Genomic DNA, 24,161 nt, shown 5'->3' on the forward strand with positions numbered 1-24,161 from the left:
GATGATGGAATTTATACAAAGTTTAAATATAGATAAGCTATCCTAAAATTCAACTTTAAGGAAATTGAACAAAGTTAGGTCCCACCAACCTTTGAATTCAGATTACTGGATTCAAAGTCCAAAGTGCTCACCATTACACCATGGAACCCATTGTTTGAGAGTCTTCCTCTACTCAATATTGCTGATCTTTGAAATACTGAATGTTCTCCTGTTTTAGGTACATTTGGCATTTATCAGTTTGCTGATGCTTTTATGTTTGGCCGGTTACCTCAGTTGGTTAGAGCGTGGTGCTAATAATGCCAAGGTCATGTGTTCGATCCCCATACGGGCCATGTGCTTTTTCTTGTTGTCCTACAAGAAATGCCAAGAAGGGATTTTATCCAGCTGCAAAGTGCATGAAGTGTGGGATGAATGCATTGGCTACAGTTAGCAGCCCTTGAAACTTGCTAGAGAACATCATAGACACATACAAAACAGAGAATTTTTAAATCCATGTTAGGAATAAACAAAAATGTCATCCTTTGGCTGATGCAGCATTTCTCTATATGGCATACATAGAAAACTTTTTCTCAAATATACCAATATGGCAAATCTAAGAAATGCTAAGGCAAATTAATCAATCAGGACATTTATTTGGTGATTGAATCTACTATGGGGGACTAAGTTTTAAGAAGAGAAGAAGAACAGACCTTTACTCTCATTAGTGCTCACTGAAGAAGAAAATTCTTAAAACCAGAATATCTTAAAACCATAGCACAAGTGATGGATCACTGCATTCTTATTGCAACTTTTCCTATTTCCAAATGTTTGACAAACATCTCTCCAGTTGAAAACTGAATTGAAACAGTTTCAAAATTAGTTTGGAGTAAAGAAACCACTGAAGATGATGGAATTTATACAAAGTTTAAATATAGATAAGCTATCCTAAAATTCAACTTTAAGGAAATTGAACAAAGTTAGGTCCCACCAAGATTTGAAATCAGATTACTGGATTCAAAGTCCAAAGTGCTCACCATTACACCATGGAACCCATTGTTTGAGAGTCTTCCTCTACTCAATATTGCTGATCTTTGAAATACTGAATGTTCTCCTGTTTTAGGTACATTTGGCATTTATCAGTTTGCTGATGCTTTTATGTTTGGCCGGTTAGCTCAGTTGGTTAGAGCGTGGTGCTAATAATGCCAAGGTCATGTGTTCGATCCCCATACGGGCCATGTGCTTTTTCTTGTTGTCATACAAGAAATGCCAAGAAGGGATTTTATCCAGTGGCAAAGTGCATGAAGTGTGGGATGAATGCATTGGCTACAGTTAGCAGCCCTTGAAACTTGCTAGAGAACATCATAGACACATACAAAACAGAGAATTTTTAAATCCATGTTAGGAATAAACAAAAATGTCATCCTTTGGCTGATGCAGCATTTCTCTATATGGCATACATAGAAAACTTTTTCTCAAATATAGCAATATGGCAAATCTAAGAAATGCTAAGGCAAATTAATCAATCAGGACATTTATTTGGTGATTGAATCTACTATGGGGGACTAAGTTTTAAGAAGAGAAGAAGAACAGACCTTTACTCTCATTAGTGCTCACTGAAGAAGAAAATTCTTAAAACCAGAATATCTTAAAACCATAGCACAAGTGATGGATCACTGCATTCTTATTGCAACTTTTCCTATTTCCAAATGTTTGACAAACATCTCTCCAGTTGAAAACTGAATTGAAACAGTTTCAAAATTAGTTTGGAGTAAAGAAACCACTGAAGATGATGGAATTTATACAAAGTTTAAATATAGATAAGCTATCCTAAAATTCAACTTTAAGGAAATTGAACAAAGTTAGGTCCCACCAACCTTTGAATTCAGATTACTGGATTCAAAGTCCAAAGTGCTCACCATTACACCATGGAACCCATTGTTTGAGAGTCTTCCTCTACTCAATATTGCTGATCTTTGAAATACTGAATGTTCTCCTGTTTTAGGTACATTTGGCATTTATCAGTTTGCTGATGCTTTTATGTTTGGCCGGTTACCTCAGTTGGTTAGAGCGTGGTGCTAATAATGCCAAGGTCATGTGTTCGATCCCCATACGGGCCATGTGCTTTTTCTTGTTGTCCTACAAGAAATGCCAAGAAGGGATTTTATCCAGCTGCAAAGTGCATGAAGTGTGGGATGAATGCATTGGCTACAGTTAGCAGCCCTTGAAACTTGCTAGAGAACATCATAGACACATACAAAACAGAGAATTTTTAAATCCATGTTAGGAATAAACAAAAATGTCATCCTTTGGCTGATGCAGCATTTCTCTATATGGCATACATAGAAAACTTTTTCTCAAATATACCAATATGGCAAATCTAAGAAATGCTAAGGCAAATTAATCAATCAGGACATTTATTTGGTGATTGAATCTACTATGGGGGACTAAGTTTTAAGAAGAGAAGAAGAACAGACCTTTACTCTCATTAGTGCTCACTGAAGAAGAAAATTCTTAAAACCAGAATATCTTAAAACCATAGCACAAGTGATGGATCACTGCATTCTTATTGCAACTTTTCCTATTTCCAAATGTTTGACAAACATCTCTCCAGTTGAAAACTGAATTGAAACAGTTTCAAAATTAGTTTGGAGTAAAGAAACCACTGAAGATGATGGAATTTATACAAAGTTTAAATATAGATAAGCTATCCTAAAATTCAACTTTAAGGAAATTGAACAAAGTTAGGTCCCACCAACCTTTGAATTCAGATTACTGGATTCAAAGTCCAAAGTGCTCACCATTACACCATGGAACCCATTGTTTGAGAGTCTTCCTCTACTCAATATTGCTGATCTTTGAAATACTGAATGTTCTCCTGTTTTAGGTACATTTGGCATTTATCAGTTTGCTGATGCTTTTATGTTTGGCCGGTTACCTCAGTTGGTTAGAGCGTGGTGCTAATAATGCCAAGGTCATGTGTTCGATCCCCATACGGGCAATGTGCTTTTTCTTGTTGTCCTACAAGAAATGCCAAGAAGGGATTTTATCCAGCTGCAAAGTGCATGAAGTGTGGGATGAATGCATTGGCTACAGTTAGCAGCCCTTGAAACTTGCTAGAGAACATCATAGACACATACAAAACAGAGAATTTTTAAATCCATGTTAGGAATAAACAAAAATGTCATCCTTTGGCTGATGCAGCATTTCTCTATATGGCATACATAGAAAACTTTTTCTCAAATATACCAATATGGCAAATCTAAGAAATGCTAAGGCAAATTAATCAATCAGGACATTTATTTGGTGATTGAATCTACTATGGGGGACTAAGTTTTAAGAAGAGAAGAAGAACAGACCTTTACTCTCATTAGTGCTCACTGAAGAAGAAAATTCTTAAAACCAGAATATCTTAAAACCATAGCACAAGTGATGGATCACTGCATTCTTATTGCAACTTTTCCTATTTCCAAATGTTTGACAAACATCTCTCCAGTTGAAAACTGAATTGAAACAGTTTCAAAATTAGTTTGGAGTAAAGAAACCACTGAAGATGATGGAATTTATACAAAGTTTAAATATAGATAAGCTATCCTAAAATTCAACTTTAAGGAAATTGAACAAAGTTAGGTCCCACCAAGATTTGAAATCAGATTACTGGATTCAAAGTCCAAAGTGCTCACCATTACACCATGGAACCCATTGTTTGAGAGTCTTCCTCTACTCAATATTGCTGATCTTTGAAATACTGAATGTTCTCCTGTTTTAGGTACATTTGGCATTTATCAGTTTGCTGATGCTTTTATGTTTGGCCGGTTAGCTCAGTTGGTTAGAGCGTGGTGCTAATAATGCCAAGGTCATGTGTTCGATCCCCATACGGGCCATGTGCTTTTTCTTGTTGTCCTACAAGAAATGCCAAGAAGGGATTTTATCCAGCTGCAAAGTGCATGAAGTGTGGGATGAATGCATTGGCTACAGTTAGCAGCCCTTGAAACTTGCTAGAGAACATCATAGACACATACAAAACAGAGAATTTTTAAATCCATGTTAGGAATAAACAAAAATGTCATCCTTTGGCTGATGCAGCATTTCTCTATATGGCATACATAGAAAACTTTTTCTCAAATATACCAATATGGCAAATCTAAGAAATGCTAAGGCAAATTAATCAATCAGGACATTTATTTGGTGATTGAATCTACTATGGGGGACTAAGTTTTAAGAAGAGAAGAAGAACAGACCTTTACTCTCATTAGTGCTCACTGAAGAAGAAAATTCTTAAAACCAGAATATCTTAAAACCATAGCACAAGTGATGGATCACTGCATTCTTATTGCAACTTTTCCTATTTCCAAATGTTTGACAAACATCTCTCCAGTTGAAAACTGAATTGAAACAGTTTCAAAATTAGTTTGGAGTAAAGAAACCACTGAAGATGATGCAATTTATACAAAGTTTAAATATAGATAAGCTATCCTAAAATTCAACTTTAAGGAAATTGAACAAAGTTAGGTCCCACCAAGATTTGAAATCAGATTACTGGATTCAAAGTCCAAAGTGCTCACCATTACACCATGGAACCCATTGTTTGAGAGTCTTCCTCTACTCAATATTGCTGATCTTTGAAATACTGAATGTTCTCCTGTTTTAGGTACATTTGGCATTTATCAGTTTGCTGATGCTTTTATGTTTGGCCGGTTAGCTCAGTTGGTTAGAGCGCGGTGCTAATAATGCCAAGGTCATGTGTTCGATCCCCATACGGGCCTTGTGCTTTTTCTTGTTGTCCTACAAGAAATGCCAAGAAGGGATTTTATCCAGCGGCAAAGTGCATGAAGTTTGGGATGAATGCATTGGCTACAGTTAGCAGCCCTTGAAACTTGCTAGAGAACATCATAGACACATACAAAACAGAGAATTTTTAAATCCATGTTAGGAATAAACAAAAATGTCATCCTTTGGCTGATGCAGCATTTCTCTATATGGCATACATAGAAAACTTTTTCTCAAATATAGCAATATGGCAAATCTAAGAAATGCTAAGGCAAATTAATCAATCAGGACATTTATTTGGTGATTGAATCTACTATGGGGGACTAAGTTTTAAGAAGAGAAGAAGAACAGACCTTTACTCTCATTAGTGCTCACTGAAGAAGAAAATTCTTAAAACCAGAATATCTTAAAACCATAGCACAAGTGATGGATCACTGCATTCTTATTGCAACTTTTCCTATTTCCAAATGTTTGACAAACATCTCTCCAGTTGAAAACTGAATTGAAACAGTTTCAAAATTAGTTTGGAGTAAAGAAACCACTGAAGATGATGCAATTTATACAAAGTTTAAATATAGATAAGCTATCCTAAAATTCAACTTTAAGGAAATTGAACAAAGTTAGGTCCCACCAAGATTTGAAATCAGATTACTGGATTCAAAGTCCAAAGTGCTCACCATTACACCATGGAACCCATTGTTTGAGAGTCTTCCTCTACTCAATATTGCTGATCTTTGAAATACTGAATGTTCTCCTGTTTTAGGTACATTTGGCATTTATCAGTTTGCTGATGCTTTTATGTTTGGCCGGTTAGCTCAGTTGGTTAGAGCGTGGTGCTAATAATGCCAAGGTCATGTGTTCGATCCCCATACGGGCCATGTGCTTTTTCTTGTTGTCCTACAAGAAATGCCAAGAAGGGATTTTATCCAGCGGCAAAGTGCATGAAGTTTGGGATGAATACATTGGCTACAGTTAGCAGCCCTTGAAACTTGCTAGAGAACATCATAGACACATACAAAACAGAGAATTTTTAAATCCATGTTAGGAATAAACAAAAATGTCATCCTTTGGCTGATGCAGCATTTCTCTATATGGCATACATAGAAAACTTTTTCTCAAATATAGCAATATGGCAAATCTAAGAAATGCTAAGGCAAATTAATCAATCAGGACATTTATTTGGTGATTGAATCTACTATGGGGGACTAAGTTTTAAGAAGAGAAGAAGAACAGACCTTTACTCTCATTAGTGCTCACTGAAGAAGAAAATTCTTAAAACCAGAATATCTTAAAACCATAGCACAAGTGATGGATCACTGCATTCTTATTGCAACTTTTCCTATTTCCAAATGTTTGACAAACATCTCTCCAGTTGAAAACTGAATTGAAACAGTTTCAAAATTAGTTTGGAGTAAAGAAACCACTGAAGATGATGGAATTTATACGAAGTTTAAATATAGATAAGCTATCCTAAAATTCAACTTTAAGGAAATTGAACAAAGTTAGGTCCCACCAAGATTTGAAATCAGATTACTGGATTCAAAGTCCAAAGTGCTCACCATTACACCATGGAACCCATTGTTTGAGAGTCTTCCTCTACTCAATATTGCTGATCTTTGAAATACTGAATGTTCTCCTGTTTTAGGTACATTTGGCATTTATCAGTTTGCTGATGCTTTTATGTTTGGCCGGTTAGCTGAGTTGGTTAGAGCGTGGTGCTAATAACGCCAAGGTCATGTGTTCGATCCCCATACGGGCCTTGTGCTTTTTCTTGTTGTCCTACAAGAAATGCCAAGAAGGGATTTTATCCAGCGGCAAAGTGCATGAAGTTTGGGATGAATGCATTGGCTACAGTTAGCAGCCCTTGAAACTTGCTAGAGAACATCATAGACACATACAAAACAGAGAATTTTTAAATCCATGTTAGGAATAAACAAAAATGTCATCCTTTGGCTGATGCAGCATTTCTCTATATGGCATACATAGAAAACTTTTTCTCAAATATAGCAATATGGCAAATCTAAGAAATGCTAAGGCAAATTAATCAATCAGGACATTTATTTGGTGATTGAATCTACTATGGGGGACTAAGTTTTAAGAAGAGAAGAAGAACAGACCTTTACTCTCATTAGTGCTCACTGAAGAAGAAAATTCTTAAAACCAGAATATCTTAAAACCATAGCACAAGTGATGGATCACTGCATTCTTATTGCAACTTTTCCTATTTCCAAATGTTTGACAAACATCTCTCCAGTTGAAAACTGATTTGAAACAGCTTCAAAATTAGTTTGGAGTAAAAAAACCACTGAAGATGATGGGATTTATACAAAGTTTAAATATAGATAAGCTATCCTAAAATTCAACTTTAAGGAAATTGAACAAAGTTAGGTCCCACCAAGATTTGAAATCAGATTACTGGATTTAAAGTCCAAAGTGCTCACCATTACACCATGGAACCCATTATTAGAGAGTCTTCCTCTACTCAATATTGCTGATCTTTGAAATACTGAATGTTCTCCTGTTTTAGGTAAATTTGGCATTTATGAGTTTGCTGATGCTTTTATGTTTGGCCGGTTAGCTCAGTTGGTTAATAACGCCAAGGTCATGGGTTCGATCCCCATACGGGCCTTGTGCTTTTTCTTGTTGTCCTACAAGAAATGCCAAGAAGGGATTTTATCCAGCAGCAAAGTGCATGAAGTGTGGGATGAATGCATTGGCTACAGTTAGCAGCCCTTGAAACTTGCTCGAGAACATCATAGACACATACATAATAGAGAATTTTTAAATCCATGTTAGGAATAAACAAAAATGTCATCCATTGGCTGATGCAGCATTTCTCTATATGGCATACATAGAAAACTTTTTCTCAAATATAGCAATATGGCAAATCTAAGAAATGCTATGGCAAATTAATCAATCAGGACATTTATTTGGTGATTGAATCTACTATGGGGGACTAAGTTTTAAGACGAGAAGAAGAACAGACCTTTACTCTCATTAGTGCACACTGAAGAAGAAAATTCTTAAAACCAGAATATCTTAAAACCATAGCACAAGTGATGGATCACTGCATTCTTATTGCAACTATTCCTATTTCCAAATGTTTGACAAACATCTCTCCAGTTGAAAACTGATTTGAAACAGTTTCAAAATTAGTTTGGAGTAAAGAAACCACTGAAGATGATGGGATTTATACAAAGTTTAAATATAGATAAGCTATCCTAAAATTCAACTTTAAGGAAATTGAACAAAGTTAGGTCCCACCAAGAATTGAAATCAGATTACTGGATTCAAAGTCCAAAGCGCTCACCATTACACCATGGAACCCATTATTAGAGAGTCTTCCTCTACTCAATATTGCTGATCTTTGAAATACTGAATGTTCTCCTGTTTTAGGTACATTTGGCATTTATGAGTTTGCTGATGCTTTTATGTTTGGCCGGTTAGCTCAGTTGGTTAGAGCGTGGTGCTAATAACGCCAAGGTCATGTGTTCGATCCACATACGGGCCATGTGCTTTTTCTTGTTGTCCTACAAGAAATGCCAAGAAGGGATTTTATCCAGCGGCAAAGTGCATGAAGTGTGGGATGAATGCATTGGCTACAGTTAGCAGCCCTTGAAACTTGCTAGAGAACATCATAGACACATACAAAACAGAGAATTATTAAATCCATGTTAGGAATAAACAAAAATGTCATCCTTTGGCTGATGCAGCATTTCTCTATATGGCATACATAGAAAACTTTTTCTCAAATATAGCAATATGGCAAATCTAAGAAATGCTAAGGCAAATTAATCAATCAGGACATTTATTTGGTGATTGAATCTACTATGGGGGACTAAGTTTTAAGAAGAGAAGAAGAACAGACCTTTACTCTCATTAGTGCACACTGAAGAAGAAAATTCTTAAAACCAGAATATCTTAAAACCATAGCACAAGTGATGGATCACTGCATTCTTATTGCAACTTTTCCTATTTCCAAATGTTTGACAAACATCTCTCCAGTTGAAAACTGATTTGAAACAGCTTCAAAATTAGTTTGGAGTAAAGAAACCACTGAAGATGATGGGATTTATACAAAGTTTAAATATAGATAAGCTATCCTAAAATTCAACTTTAAGGAAATTGAACAAAGTTAGGTCCCACCAAGATTTGAAATCAGATTACTGGATTTAAAGTCCAAAGTGCTCACCATTACACCATGGAACCCATTATTAGAGAGTCTTCCTCTACTCAATATTGCTGATCTTTGAAATACTGAATGTTCTCCTGTTTTAGGTAAATTTGGCATTCATGAGTTTGCTGATGCTTTTATGTTTGGCCGGTTAGCTCAGTTGGTTAATAACGCCAAGGTCATGGGTTCGATCCCCATATGGGCCTTGTGCTTTTTCTTGTTGTCCTACAAGAAATGCCAAGAAGGGATTTTATCCAGCAGCAACGTGCATGAAGTGTGGGATGAATGCATTGGCTACAGTTAGCAGCCCTTGAAACTTGCTCGAGAACATCATAGACACATACATAATAGAGAATTTTTAAATCCATGTTAGGAATAAACAAAAATGTCATCCATTGGCTGATGCAGCATTTCTCTATATGGCATACATAGAAAACTTTTTCTCAAATATAGCAATATGGAAATCTAAGAAATGCTAAGGCAAATTATTCAATCAGGACATTTATTTGGTGATTGAATCTACTATGGGGGACTAAGTTTTAAGACGAGAAGAAGAACAGACCTTTACTCTCATTAGTGCACACTGAAGAAGAAAATTCTTAAAACCAGAATATCTTAAAACCATAGCACAAGTGATGGATCACTGCATTCTTATTGCAACTATTCCTATTTCCAAATGTTTGACAAACATCTCTCCAGTTGAAAACTGATTTGAAACAGCTTCAAAATTAGTTTGGAGTAAAAAAACCACTGAAGATGATGGGATTTATACAAAGTTTAAATATAGATAAGCTATCCTAAAATTCAACTTTAAGGAAATTGAACAAAGTTAGGTCCCACCAAGATTTGAAATCAGATTACTGGATTCAAAGTCCAAAGTGCTCACCATTACACCATGGAACCCATTATTAGAGAGTCTTCCTCTACTCAATATTGCTGATCTTTGAAATACTGAATGTTCTCATGTTTTAGGTAAATTTGGCATTTATGAGTTTGCTGATGCTTTTATGTTTGGCCGGTTAGCTCAGTTGGTTAGAGCATGGTGCTAATAACGCCAAGGTCATGTGTTCGATCCCCATATGGGCCATGTGCTTTTTCTTGTTGTCCTACAAGAAATGCCAAGAAGGGATTTTATCCAGCGGCAAAGTGCATGAAGTGTGGGATGAATGCATTGGCTACAGTTAGCAGCCCTTGAAACTTGCTAGAGAACATCATAGACACATACAAAACAGAGAATTTTTAAATCCATGTTAGGAATAAACAAAAATGTCATCCTTTGGCTGATGCAGCATTTCTCTATATGGCATACATAGAAAACTTTTTCTCAAATATAGCAATATGGAAATCTAAGAAATGCTAAGGCAAATTATTCAATCAGGACATTTATTTGGTGAATGAATCTACTATGGGGGACTAAGTTTTAAGAAGAGAAGAAGAACAGACCTTTACTCTCATTAGTGCACACTGAAGAAGAAAATTCTTAAAACCAGAATATCTTAAAACCATAGCACAAGTGATGGATCACTGCATTCTTATTGCAACTTTTCCTATTTCCAAATGTTTGACAAACATCTCTCCAGTTGAAAACTGATTTGAAACAGCTTCAAAATTAGTTTGGAGTAAAAAAACCACTGAAGATGATGGGATTTATACAAAGTTTAAATATAGATAAGCTATCCTAAAATTCAACTTTAAGGAAATTGAACAAAGTTAGGTCCCACCAAGATTTGAAATCAGATTACTGGATTTAAAGTCCAAAGTGCTCACCATTACACCATGGAACCCATTATTAGAGAGTCTTCCTCTACTCAATATTGCTGATCTTTGAAATACTGAATGTTCTCCTGTTTTAGGTAAATTTGGCATTTATGAGTTTGCTGATGCTTTTATGTTTGGCCGGTTAGCTCAGTTGGTTAATAACGCCAAGGTCATGGGTTCGATCCCCATACGGGCCTTGTGCTTTTTCTTGTTGTCCTACAAGAAATGCCAAGAAGGGATTTTATCCAGCAGCAAAGTGCATGAAGTGTGGGATGAATGCATTGGCTACAGTTAGCAGCCCTTGAAACTTGCTCGAGAACATCATAGACACATACATAATAGAGAATTTTTAAATCCATGTTAGGAATAAACAAAAATGTCATCCATTGGCTGATGCAGCATTTCTCTATATGGCATACATAGAAAACTTTTTCTCAAATATAGCAATATGGCAAATCTAAGAAATGCTATGGCAAATTAATCAATCAGGACATTTATTTGGTGATTGAATCTACTATGGGGGACTAAGTTTTAAGACGAGAAGAAGAACAGACCTTTACTCTCATTAGTGCACACTGAAGAAGAAAATTCTTAAAACCAGAATATCTTAAAACCATAGCACAAGTGATGGATCACTGCATTCTTATTGCAACTATTCCTATTTCCAAATGTTTGACAAACATCTCTCCAGTTGAAAACTGATTTGAAACAGTTTCAAATTAGTTTGGAGTAAAGAAACCACTGAAGATGATGGGATTTATACAAAGTTTAAATAGAGATAAGCTATCCTAAAATTCAACTTTAAGGAAATTGAACAAAGTTAGGTCCCACCAAGAATTGAAATCAGATTACTGGATTCAAAGTCCAAAGCGCTCACCATTACACCATGGAACCCATTATTAGAGAGTCTTCCTCTACTCAATATTGCTGATCTTTGAAATACTGAATGTTCTCCTGTTTTAGGTACATTTGGCATTTATGAGTTTGCTGATGCTTTATGTTTGGCCGGTTAGCTCAGTTGGTTAGAGCGTGGTGCTAATAACGCCAAGGTCATGTGTTCGATCCACATACGGGCCATGTGCTTTTTCTTGTTGTCCTACAAGAAATGCCAAGAAGGGATTTTATCCAGCGGCAAAGTGCATGAAGTGTGGGATGAATGCATTGGCTACAGTTAGCAGCCCTTGAAACTTGCTAGAGAACATCATAGACACATACAAAACAGAGAATTATTAAATCCATGTTAGGAATAAACAAAAATGTCATCCTTTGGCTGATGCAGCATTTCTCTATATGGCATACATAGAAAACTTTTTCTCAAATATAGCAATATGGCAAATCTAAGAAATGCTAAGGCAAATTAATCAATCAGGACATTTATTTGGTGATTGAATCTACTATGGGGGACTAAGTTTTAAGACGAGAAGAAGAACAGACCTTTACTCTCATTAGTGCACACTGAAGAAGAAAATTCTTAAAACCAGAATATCTTAAAACCATAGCACAAGTGATGGATCACTGCATTCTTATTGCAACTTTTCCTATTTCCAAATGTTTGACAAACATCTCTCCAGTTGAAAACTGATTTGAAACAGCTTCAAAATTAGTTTGGAGTAAAAAAACCACTGAAGATGATGGGATTTATACAAAGTTTAAATATAGATAAGCTATCCTAAAATTCAACTTTAAGGAAATTGAACAAAGTTAGGTCCCACCAAGATTTGAAATCAGATTACTGAATTCAAAGTCCAAAGTGCTCACCATTACACCATGGAACCCATTATTAGAGAGTCTTCCTCTACTCAATATTGCTGATCTTTGAAATACTGAATGTTCTCATGTTTTAGGTAAATTTGGCATTGATGAGTTTGCTGATGCTTTTATGTTTGGCCGGTTAGCTCAGTTGGTTAGAGCGTGGTGCTAATAACGCCAAGGTCATGTGTTCGATCCCCATATGGGCCATGTGCTTTTTCTTGTTGTCCTACAAGAAATGCCAAGAAGGGATTTTATCCAGCGGCAAAGTGCATGAAGTGTGGGATGAATGCATTGGCTACAGTTAGCAGCCCTTGAAACTTGCTAGAGAACATCATAGACACATACAAAACAGAGAATTTTTAAATCCATGTTAGGAATAAACAAAAATGTCATCCTTTGGCTGATGCAGCATTTCTCTATATGGCATACATAGAAAACTTTTTCTCAAATATAGCAATATGGAAATCTAAGAAATGCTAAGGCAAATTATTCAATCAAGACATTTATTTGGTGATTGAATCTACTATGGGGGACTAAGTTTTAAGAAGAGAAGAAGAACAGACCTTTACTCTCATTAGTGCACACTGAAGAAGAAAATTCTTAAAACCAGAATATCTTAAAACCATAGCACAAGTGATGGATCACTGCATTCTTATTGCAACTTTTCCTATTTCCAAATGTTTGACAAACATCTCTCCAGTTGAAAACTGATTTGAAACAGCTTCAAAATTAGTTTGGAGTAAAAAAACCACTGAAGATGATGGGATTTATACAAAGTTTAAATATAGATAAGCTATCCTAAAATTCAACTTTAAGGAAATTGAACAAAGTTAGGTCCCACCAAGATTTGAAATCAGATTACTGGATTTAAAGTCCAAAGTGCTCACCATTACACCATGGAACCCATTATTAGAGAGTCTTCCTCTACTCAATATTGCTGATCTTTGAAATACTGAATGTTCTCCTGTTTTAGGTAAATTTGGCATTTATGAGTTTGCTGATGCTTTTATGTTTGGCCGGTTAGCTCAGTTGGTTAATAACGCCAAGGTCATGGGTTCGATCCCCATACGGGCCTTGTGCTTTTTCTTGTTGTCCTACAAGAAATGCCAAGAAGGGATTTTATCCAGCGGCAAAGTGCATGAAGTGTGGGATGAATGCATTGGCTACAGTTAGCAGCCCTTGAAACTTGCTAGAGAACATCATAGACACATACAAAACAGAGAATTTTTAAATCCATGTTAGGAATAAACAAAAATGTCATCCTTTGGCTGATGCAGCATTTCTCTATATGGCATACATAGAAAACTTTTTCTCAAATATAGCAATATGGAAATCTAAGAAATGCTAAGGCAAATTATTCAATCAGGACATTTATTTGGTGATTGAATCTACTATGGGGGACTAAGTTTTAAGAAGAGAAGAAGAACAGACCTTTACTCTCATTAGTGCACACTGAAGAAGAAAATTCTTAAAACCAGAATATCTTAAAACCATAGCACAAGTGATGGATCACTGCATTCTTATTGCAACTTTTCCTATTTCCAAATGTTTGACAAACATCTCTCCAGTTGAAAACTGATTTGAAACAGCTTCAAAATTAGTTTGGAGTAAAAAAACCACTGAAGATGATGGGATTTATACAAAGTTTAAATATAGATAAGCTATCCTAAAATTCAACTTTAAGGAAATTGAACAAAGTTAGGTCCCACCAAGATTTGAAATCAGATTACTGGATTTAAAGTCCAAAGTGCTCACCATTACACCATGGAACCCATTATTAGAGAGTCTTCCTCTACTCAATATTGCTGATCTTTGAAATACTGAATGTTCTCCTGTTTTAGGTAAATTTGGCATTTATGAGTTTGCTGATGCTTTTATGTTTGGCCGGTTAGCTCAGTTGGTTAATAACGCCAAGGTCATGGGTTCGATCCCCATATGGGCCTTGTGCTTTTTCTTGTTGTCCTACAAGAAATGCCAAGAAGGGATTTTATCCAGCAGCAAAGTGCATGAAGTGTGGGATGAATGCATTGGCTACAGTTAGCAGCCCTTGAAACTTGCTCGAGAACATCATAGACACATACATAATAGAGAATTTTTAAATCCATGTTAGGAATAAACAAAAATGTCATCCATTGGCTGATGCAGCATTTCTCTATATGGCATACATAGAAAACTTTTTCTCAAATATAGCAATATGGCAAATCTAAGAAATGCTATGGCAAATTAATCAATCAGGACATTTATTTGGTGATTGAATCTACTATGGGGGACTAAGTTTTAAGACGAGAAGAAGAACAGACCTTTACTCTCATTAGTGCACACTGAAGAAGAAAATTCTTAAAACCAGAATATCTTAAAACCATAGCACAAGTGATGGATCACTGCATTCTTATTGCAACTATTCCTATTTCCAAATGTTTGACAAACATCTCTCCAGTTGAAAACTGATTTGAAACAGTTTCAAAATTAGTTTGGAGTAAAGAAACCACTGAAGATGATGGGATTTATACAAAGTTTAAATAGAGATAAGCTATCCTAAAATTCAACTTTAAGGAAATTGAACAAAGTTAGGTCCCACCAAGAATTGAAATCAGATTACTGGATTCAAAGTCCAAAGCGCTCACCATTACACCATGGAACCCATTATTAGAGAGTCTTCCTCTACTCAATATTGCTGATCTTTGAAATACTGAATGTTCTCCTGTTTTAGGTACATTTGGCATTTATGAGTTTGCTGATGCTTTATGTTTGGCCGGTTAGCTCAGTTGGTTAGAGCGTGGTGCTAATAACGCCAAGGTCATGTGTTCGATCCCCATACGGGCCATGTGCTTTTTCTTGTTGTCCTACAAGAAATGCCAAGAAGGGATTTTATCCAGCGGCAAAGTGCATGAAGTGTGGGATGAATGCATTGGCTACAGTTAGCAGCCCTTGAAACTTGCTAGAGAACATCATAGACACATACAAAACAGAGAATTTTTAAATCCATGTTAGGAATAAACAAAAATGTCATCCTTTGGCTGATGCAGCATTTCTCTATATGGCATACATAGAAAACTTTTTCTCAAATATAGCAATATGGAAATCTAAGAAATGCTAAGGCAAATTATTCAATCAAGACATTTATTTGGTGATTGAATCTACTATGGGGGACTAAGTTTTAAGAAGAGAAGAAGAACAGACCTTTACTCTCATTAGTGCACACTGAAGAAGAAAATTCTTAAAACCAGAATATCTTAAAACCATAGCACAAGTGATGGATCACTGCATTCTTATTGCAACTTTTCCTATTTCCAAATGTTTGACAAACATCTCTCCAGTTGAAAACTGATTTGAAACAGCTTCAAAATTAGTTTGGAGTAAAAAAACCACTGAAGATGATGGGATTTATACAAAGTTTAAATATAGATAAGCTATCCTAAAATTCAACTTTAAGGAAATTGAACAAAGTTAGGTCCCACCAAGATTTGAAATCAGATTACTGGATTTAAAGTCCAAAGTGCTCACCATTACACCATGGAACCCATTATTAGAGAGTCTTCCTCTACTCAATATTGCTGATCTTTGAAATACTGAATGTTCTCCTGTTTTAGGTAAATTTGGCATTTATGAGTTTGCTGATGCTTTTATGTTTGGCCGGTTAGCTCAGTTGGTTAATAACGCCAAGGTCATGGGTTCGATCCCCATACGGGCCTTGTGCTTTTTCTTGTTGTCCTACAAGAAATGCCAAGAAGGGATTTTATCCAGCAGCAAAGTGCATGAAGTGTGGGATGAATGCATTGGCTACAGTTAGCAGCCCTTGAAACTTGCTCGAGAACATCATAGACACATACAAAACAGAGAATTTTTAAATCCATGTTAGGAATAAACAAAAATGTCATCCTTTGGCTGATGCAGCATTTCTCTATATGGCATACATAGAAAACTTTTTCTCAAATATAGCAATATGGCAAATCTAAGAAATGCTATGGCAATTTAATCAATCAGGACATTTATTTGGTGATTGAATCTACTATGGGGGACTAAGTTTTAAGACGAGAAGAAGAACAGACCTTTACTCTCATTAGTGCACACTGAAGAAGAAAATTCTTAAAACCAGAATATCTTAAAACAATAGCACAAGTGATGGATCACTGCATTCTTATTGCAACTTTTCCTATTTCCAAATGTTTGACAAACATCTCTCCAGTTGAAAACTGATTTGAAACAGTTTCAAAATTAGTTTGGAGTAAAGAAACCACTGAAGATGATGGGATTTATACAAAGTTTAAATATAGATAAGCTATCCTAAAATTCAACTTTAAGGAAATTGAACAAAGTTAGGTCCCACCAAGATTTGAAATCAGATTACTGGATTCAAAGTCCAAAGTGCTCACCATTACACCATGGAACCCATTATTAGAGAGTCTTCCTCTACTCAATATTGCTGATCTTTGAAATACTGAATGTTCTCATGTTTTAGGTAAATTTGGCATTTATGAGTTTGCTGATGCTTTCATGTTTGGCCGGTTAGCTCAGTTGGTTAGAGCGTGGTGCTAATAACGCCAAGGTCATGTGTTCGATCCCCATATGGGCCATGTGCTTTTTCTTGTTGTCCTACAAGAAATGCCAAGAAGGGATTTTATCCAGCGGCAAAGTGCATGAAGTGTGGGATGAATGCATTGGCTACAGTTAGCAGCCCTTGAAACTTGCTAGAGAACATCATAGACACATACAAAACAGAGAATTTTTAAATCCATGTTAGGAATAAACAAAAATGTCATCCTTTGGCTGATGCAGCATTTCTCTATATGGCATACATAGAAAACTTTTTCTCAAATATAGCAATATGGAAATCTAAGAAATGCTAAGGCAAATTATTCAATCAGGACATTTATTTGGTGATTGAATCTACTATGGGGGACTAAGTTTTAAGAAGAGAAGAAGAACAGACCTTTACTCTCATTAGTGCACACTGAAGAAGAAAATTCTTAAAACCAGAATATCTTAAAACCATAGCACAAGTGATGGATCACTGCATTCTTATTGCAACTTTTCCTATTTCCAAATGTTTGACAAACATCTCTCCAGTTGAAAACTGATTTGAAACAGCTTCAAAATTAGTTTGGAGTAAAAAAACCACTGAAGATGATGGGATTTATACAAAGTTTAAATATAGATAAGCTATCCTAAAATTCAACTTTAAGGAAATTGAACAAAGTTAGGTCCCACCAAGATTTGAAATCAGATTACTGGATTTAAAGTCCAAAGTGCTCACCATTACACCATGGAACCCATTATTAGAGAGTCTTCCTCTACTCAATATTGCTGATCTTTGAAATACTGAATGTTCTCCTGTTTTAGGTAAATTTGGCATTTATGAGTTTGCTGATGCTTTTATGTTTGGCCGATTAGCTCAGTTGGTTAATAACGCCAAGGTCATGGGTTCGATCCCCATACGGGCCTTGTGCTTTTTCTTGTTGTCCTACAAGAAATGCCAAGAAGGGATTTTATCCAGCAGCAAAGTGCATGAAGTGTGGGATGAATGCATTGGCTACAGTTAGCAGCCCTTGAAACTTGCTCGAGAACATCATAGACACATACATAATAGAGAATTTTTAAATCCATGTTAGGAATAAACAAAAATGTCATCCATTGGCTGATGCAGCATTTCTCTATATGGCATACATAGAAAACTTTTTCTCAAATATAGCAATATGGCAAATCTAAGAAATGCTATGGCAAATTAATCAATCAGGACATTTATTTGGTGATTGAATCTACTATGGGGGACTAAGTTTTAAGACGAGAAGAAGAACAGACCTTTACTCTCATTAGTGCACACTGAAGAAGAAAATTCTTAAAACCAGAATATCTTAAAACCATAGCACAAGTGATGGATCACTGCATTCTTATTGCAACTATTTCTATTTCCAAATGTTTGACAAACATCTCTCCAGTTGAAAACTGATTTGAAACAGTTTCAAAATTAGTTTGGAGTAAAGAAACCACTGAAGATGATGGGATTTATACAAAGTTTAAATATAGATAAGCTATCCTAAAATTCAACTTTAAGGAAATTGAACAAAGTTAGGTCCCACCAAGAATTGAAATCAGATTACTGGATTCAAAGTCCAAAGCGCTCACCATTACACCATGGAACCCATTATTGGAGAGTCTTCCTCTACTCAATATTGCTGATCTTTGAAATACTGAATGTTCTCCTGTTTTAGGTACATTTGGCATTTATGAGTTTGCTGATGCTTTTATGTTTGGCCGGTTAGCTCAGTTGGTTAGAGCGTGGTGCTAATAACGCCAAGGTCATGTGTTCGATCCACATACGGGCCATGTGCTTTTTCTTGTTGTCCTACAAGAAATGCCAAGAAGGGATTTTATCCAGCGGCAAAGTGCATGAAGTGTGGGATGAATGCTTTGGCTACAGTTAGCAGCCCTTGAAACTTGCTAGAGAACATCATAGACACATACAAAACAGAGAATTATTAAATCCATGTTAGGAATAAACAAAAATGTCATCCTTTGGCTGATGCAGCATTTCTCTATATGGCATACATAGAAAACTTTTTCTCAAATATAGCAATATGGCAAATCTAAGAAATGCTAAGGCAAATTAATCAATCAGGACATTTATTTGGTGATTGAATCTACTATGGGGGACTAAGTTTTAAGACGAGAAGAAGAACAGACCTTTACTCTCATTAGTGCACACTGAAGAAGAAAATTCTTAAAACCAGAATATCTTAAAACCATAGCACAAGTGATGGATCACTGCATTCTTATTGCAACTTTTCCTATTTCCAAATGTTTGACAAACATCTCTCCAGTTGAAAACTGATTTGAAACAGCTTCAAAATTAGTTTGGAGTAAAAAAACCACTGAAGATGATGGGATTTATACAAAGTTTAAATATAGATAAGCTATCCTAAAATTCAACTTTAAGGAAATTGAACAAAGTTAGGTCCCACCAAGATTTGAAATCAGATTACTGAATTCAAAGTCCAAAGTGCTCACCATTACACCATGGAACCCATTATTTGAGAGTCTTCCTCTACTCACTATTGCTGATCTTTGAAATACTGAATGTTCTCCTGTTTTAGGTACATTTGGCATTCATCAGTTTGCTGATGCTTTTATGTTTGGCCGGTTAGCTCAGTTGGTTAGAGCGTGGTGCTAATAACGCAAAGGTCATGTGTTCGATCCCCATACGGGCCATGTGCTTTTTCTTGTTGTCCTACAAGAAATGCCAAGAAGGGATTTTATCCAGCGGCAAAGTGCATGAAGTGTGGGATGAATGCATTGGCTACAGTTAGCAGCCCTTGAAACTTGCTAGAGAACATCATAGACACATACAAAACAGAGAATTTTTAAATCCATGTTAGGAATAAACAAAAATGTCATCCTTTGGCTGATGCAGCATTTCTCTATATGGCATACATAGAAAACTTTTTCTCAAATATAGCAATATGGCAAATCTAAGAAATGCTATGGCAAATTAATCAATCAGGACATTTATTTGGTGATTGAATCTACTATGGGGGACTAAGTTTTAAGACGAGAAGAAGAACAGACCTTTACTCTCATTAGTGCACACTGAAGAAGAAAATTCTTAAAACCAGAATATCTTAAAACAATAGCACAAGTGATGGATCACTGCATTCTTATTGCAACTTTTCCTATTTCCAAATGTTTGACAAACATCTCTCCAGTTGAAAACTGATTTGAAACAGTTTCAAAATTAGTTTGGAGTAAAGAAACCACTGAAGATGATGGGATTTATACAAAGTTTAAATATAGATAAGCTATCCTAAAATTCAACTTTAAGGAAATTGAACAAAGTTAGGTCCCACCAAGATTTGAAATCAGATTACTGGATTCAAAGTCCAAAGTGCTCACCATTACACCATGGAACCCATTATTAGAGAGTCTTCCTCTACTCAATATTGCTGATCTTTGAAATACTGAATGTTCTCATGTTTTAGTTAAATTTGGCATTTATGAGTTTGCTGATGCTTTTATGTTTGGCCGGTTAGCTCAGTTGGTTAGAGCGTGGTGCTAATAACACCAAGGTCATGTGTTCGATCCCCATATGGGCCATGTGCTTTTTCTTGTTGTCCTACAAGAAATGCCAAGAAGGGATTTTATCCAGCGGCAAAGTGCATGAAGTGTGGGATGAATGCATTGGCTACAGTTAGCAGCCCTTGAAACTTGCTAGAGAACATCATAGACACATACAAAACAGAGAATTTTTAAATCCATGTTAGGAATAAACAAAAATGTCATCCTTTGGCTGATGCAGCATTTCTCTATATGGCATACATAGAAAACTTTTTCTCAAATATAGCAATATGGAAATCTAAGAAATGCTAAGGCAAATTATTCAATCAGGACATTTATTTGGTGATTGAATCTACTATGGGGGACTAAGTTTTAAGAAGAGAAGAAGAACAGACCTTTACTCTCATTAGTGCACACTGAAGAAGAAAATTCTTAAAACCAGAATATCTTAAAACCATAGCACAAGTGATGGATCACTGCATTCTTATTGCAACTTTTCCTATTTCCAAATGTTTGACAAACATCTCTCCAGTTGAAAACTGATTTGAAACAGCTTCAAAATTAGTTTGGAGTAAAAAAACCACTGAAGATGATGGGATTTATACAAAGTTTAAATATAGATAAGCTATCCTAAAATTCAACTTTAAGGAAATTGAACAAAGTTAGGTCCCACCAAGATTTGAAATCAGATTACTGGATTTAAAGTCCAAAGTGCTCACCATTACACCATGGAACCCATTATTAGAGAGTCTTCCTCTACTCAATATTGCTGATCTTTGAAATACTGAATGTTCTCCTGTTTTAGGTAAATTTGGCATTTATGAGTTTGCTGATGCTTTTATGTTTGGCCGGTTAGCTCAGTTGGTTAATAACGCCAAGGTCATGGGTTCGATCCCCATACGGGCCTTGTGCTTTTTCTTGTTGTCCTACAAGAAATGCCAAGAAGGGATTTTATCCAGCAGCAAAGTGCATGAAGTGTGGGATGAATGCATTGGCTACAGTTAGCAGCCCTTGAAACTTGCTCGAGAACATCATAGACACATACAAAACAGAGAATTTTTAAATCCATGTTAGGAATAAACAAAAATGTCATCCTTTGGCTGATGCAGCATTTCTCTATATGGCATACATAGAAAACTTTTTCTCAAATATAGCAATATGGCAAATCTAAGAAATGCTATGGCAAATTAATCAATCAGGACATTTATTTGGTGATTGAATCTACTATGGGGGACTAAGTTTTAAGACGAGAAGAAGAACAGACCTTTACTCTCATTAGTGCACACTGAAGAAGAAAATTCTTAAAACCAGAATATCTTAAAACAATAGCACAAGTGATGGATCACTGCATTCTTATTGCAACTTTTCCTATTTCCAAATGTTTGACAAACATCTCTCCAGTTGAAAACTGATTTGAAACAGTTTCAAAATTAGTTTGGAGTAAAGAAACCACTGAAGATGATGGGATTTATACAAAGTTTAAATATAGATAAGCTATCCTAAAATTCAACTTTAAGGAAATTGAACAAAGTTAGGTCCCACCAAGATTTGAAATCAGATTACTGGATTCAAAGTCCAAAGTGCTCACCATTACACCATGGAACCCATTATTAGAGAGTCTTCCTCTACTCAATATTGCTGATCTTTGAAATACTGAATGTTCTCATGTTTTAGGTAAATTTGGCATTTATGAGTTTGCTGATGCTTTTATGTTTGGCCGGTTAGCTCAGTTGGTTAGAGCGTGGTGCTAATAACGCCAAGGTCATGTGTTCGATCCCCATATGGGCCATGTGCTTTTTCTTGTTGTCCTACAAGAAATGCCAAGAAGGGATTTTATCCAGCGGCAAAGTGCATGAAGTGTGGGATGAATGCATTGGCTACAGTTAGCATCCCTTGAAACTTGCTAGAGAACATCATAGACACATACAAAACAGAGAATTTTTAAATCCATGTTAGGAATAAACAAAAATGTCATCCTTTGGCTGATGCAGCATTTCTCTATATGGCATACATAGAAAACTTTTTCTCAAATATAGCAATATGGAAATCTAAGAAATGCTAAGGCAAATTATTCAATCAGGACATTTATTTGGTGATTGAATCTACTATGGGGGACTAAGTTTTAAGAAGAGAAGAAGAACAGACCTTTACTCTCATTAGTGCACACTGAAGAAGAAAATTCTTAAAACCAGAATATCTTAAAACCATAGCACAAGTGATGGATCACTGCATTCTTATTGCAACTTTTCCTATTTCCAAATGTTTGACAAACATCTCTCCAGTTGAAAACTGATTTGAAACAGCTTCAAAATTAGTTTGGAGTAAAGAAACCACTGAAGATGATGGGATTTATACAAAGTTTAAATATAGATAAGCTATCCTAAAATTCAACTTTAAGGAAATTGAACAAAGTTAGGTCCCACCAAGATTTGAAATCAGATTACTGGATTTAAAGTCCAAAGTGCTCACCATTACACCATGGAACCCATTATTAGAGAGTCTTCCTCTACTCAATATTGCTGATCTTTGAAATACTGTATGTTCTCCTGTTTTAGGTAAATTTGGCATTTATGAGTTTGCTGATGCTTTTATGTTTGGCCGGTTAGCTCAGTTGGTTAATAACGCCAAGGTCATGGGTTCGATCCCCATACGGGCCTTGTGCTTTTTCTTGTTGTCCTACAAGAAATGCCAAGAAGGGATTTTATCCAGCAGCAAAGTGCATGAAGTGTGGGATGAATGCATTGGCTACAGTTAGCAGCCCTTGAAACTTGCTCGAGAACATCATAGACACATACATAATAGAGAATTTTTAAATCCAAGTTAGGAATAAACAAAAATGTCATCCATTGGCTGATGCAGCATTTCTCTATATGGCATACATAGAAAACTTTTTCTCAAATATAGCAATATGGCAAATCTAAGAAATGCTATGGCAAATTAATCAATCAGGACATTTATTTGGTGATTGAATCTACTATGGGGGACTAAGTTTTAAGACGAGAAGAAGAACAGACCTTTACTCTCATTAGTGCACACTGAAGAAGAAAATTCTTAAAACCAGAATATCTTAAAACCATAGAACAAGTGATGGATCACTGCATTCTTATTGCAACTATTCCTATTTCCAAATGTTTGACAAACATCTCTCCAGTTGAAAACTGATTTGAAACAGTTTCAAAATTAATTTGGAGTAAAGAAACCACTGAAGATGATGGGATTTATACAAAGTTTAAATATAGATAAGCTATCCTAAAATTCAACTTTAAGGAAATTGAACAAAGTTAGGTCCCACCAAGAATTGAAATCAGATTACTGGATTCAAAGTCCAAAGCGCTCACCATTACACCATGGAACCCATTATTAGAGAGTCTTCCTCTACTCAATATTGCTGATCTTTGAAATACTGAATGTTCTCCTGTTTTAGGTAAATTTGGCATTTATGAGTTTGCTGATGCTTTTATGTTTGGCCGGTTAGCTCAGTTGGTTAATAACGCCAAGGTCTTGGGTTCGATCCCCATACGGGCCTTGTGCTTTTTCTTGTTGTCCTACAAGAAATGCCAAGAAGGGATTTTATCCAGCAGCAAAGTGCATGAAGTGTGGGATGAATGCATTGGCTACAGTTAGCAGCCCTTGAAACTTGCTCGAGAACATCATAGACACATACATAATAGAGAATTTTTAA

General features: G+C 35.8%; 8 non-coding genes across 8 annotated transcripts; all 8 read left to right on the forward strand.

The window, feature by feature from the left end:
* The first annotated feature begins 8,183 nt into the window (after positions 1-8,183).
* Positions 8,184-8,257, forward strand: TRNAI-AAU (transfer RNA isoleucine (anticodon AAU)). The gene has a single exon. It is a non-coding gene; the product is annotated as a tRNA-Ile (tRNA).
* Positions 8,258-9,933: 1,676 nt separating this feature from the next.
* TRNAI-AAU (transfer RNA isoleucine (anticodon AAU)) lies at positions 9,934-10,007 on the forward strand. The gene has a single exon. It is a non-coding gene; the product is annotated as a tRNA-Ile (tRNA).
* A 1,674-nt stretch (positions 10,008-11,681) lies between these two features.
* Positions 11,682-11,755, forward strand: TRNAI-AAU (transfer RNA isoleucine (anticodon AAU)). Its single transcript has one exon. It is a non-coding gene; the product is annotated as a tRNA-Ile (tRNA).
* An 808-nt stretch (positions 11,756-12,563) lies between these two features.
* TRNAI-AAU (transfer RNA isoleucine (anticodon AAU)) lies at positions 12,564-12,637 on the forward strand. The gene has a single exon. It is a non-coding gene; the product is annotated as a tRNA-Ile (tRNA).
* Positions 12,638-15,180: 2,543 nt separating this feature from the next.
* Positions 15,181-15,254, forward strand: TRNAI-AAU (transfer RNA isoleucine (anticodon AAU)). The gene has a single exon. It is a non-coding gene; the product is annotated as a tRNA-Ile (tRNA).
* A 1,676-nt stretch (positions 15,255-16,930) lies between these two features.
* TRNAI-AAU (transfer RNA isoleucine (anticodon AAU)) lies at positions 16,931-17,004 on the forward strand. Its single transcript has one exon. It is a non-coding gene; the product is annotated as a tRNA-Ile (tRNA).
* Positions 17,005-18,680: 1,676 nt separating this feature from the next.
* TRNAI-AAU (transfer RNA isoleucine (anticodon AAU)) lies at positions 18,681-18,754 on the forward strand. Its single transcript has one exon. It is a non-coding gene; the product is annotated as a tRNA-Ile (tRNA).
* Positions 18,755-22,194: 3,440 nt separating this feature from the next.
* Positions 22,195-22,268, forward strand: TRNAI-AAU (transfer RNA isoleucine (anticodon AAU)). The gene has a single exon. It is a non-coding gene; the product is annotated as a tRNA-Ile (tRNA).
* Positions 22,269-24,161: the final 1,893 nt, after the last annotated feature.

Source organism: Taudactylus pleione, unplaced genomic scaffold (genome assembly GCF_031769625.1).
Source record: "Taudactylus pleione unplaced genomic scaffold, aTauple2 ptg000085l, whole genome shotgun sequence".
NCBI lineage: Eukaryota > Metazoa > Chordata > Amphibia > Anura > Myobatrachidae > Taudactylus > Taudactylus pleione.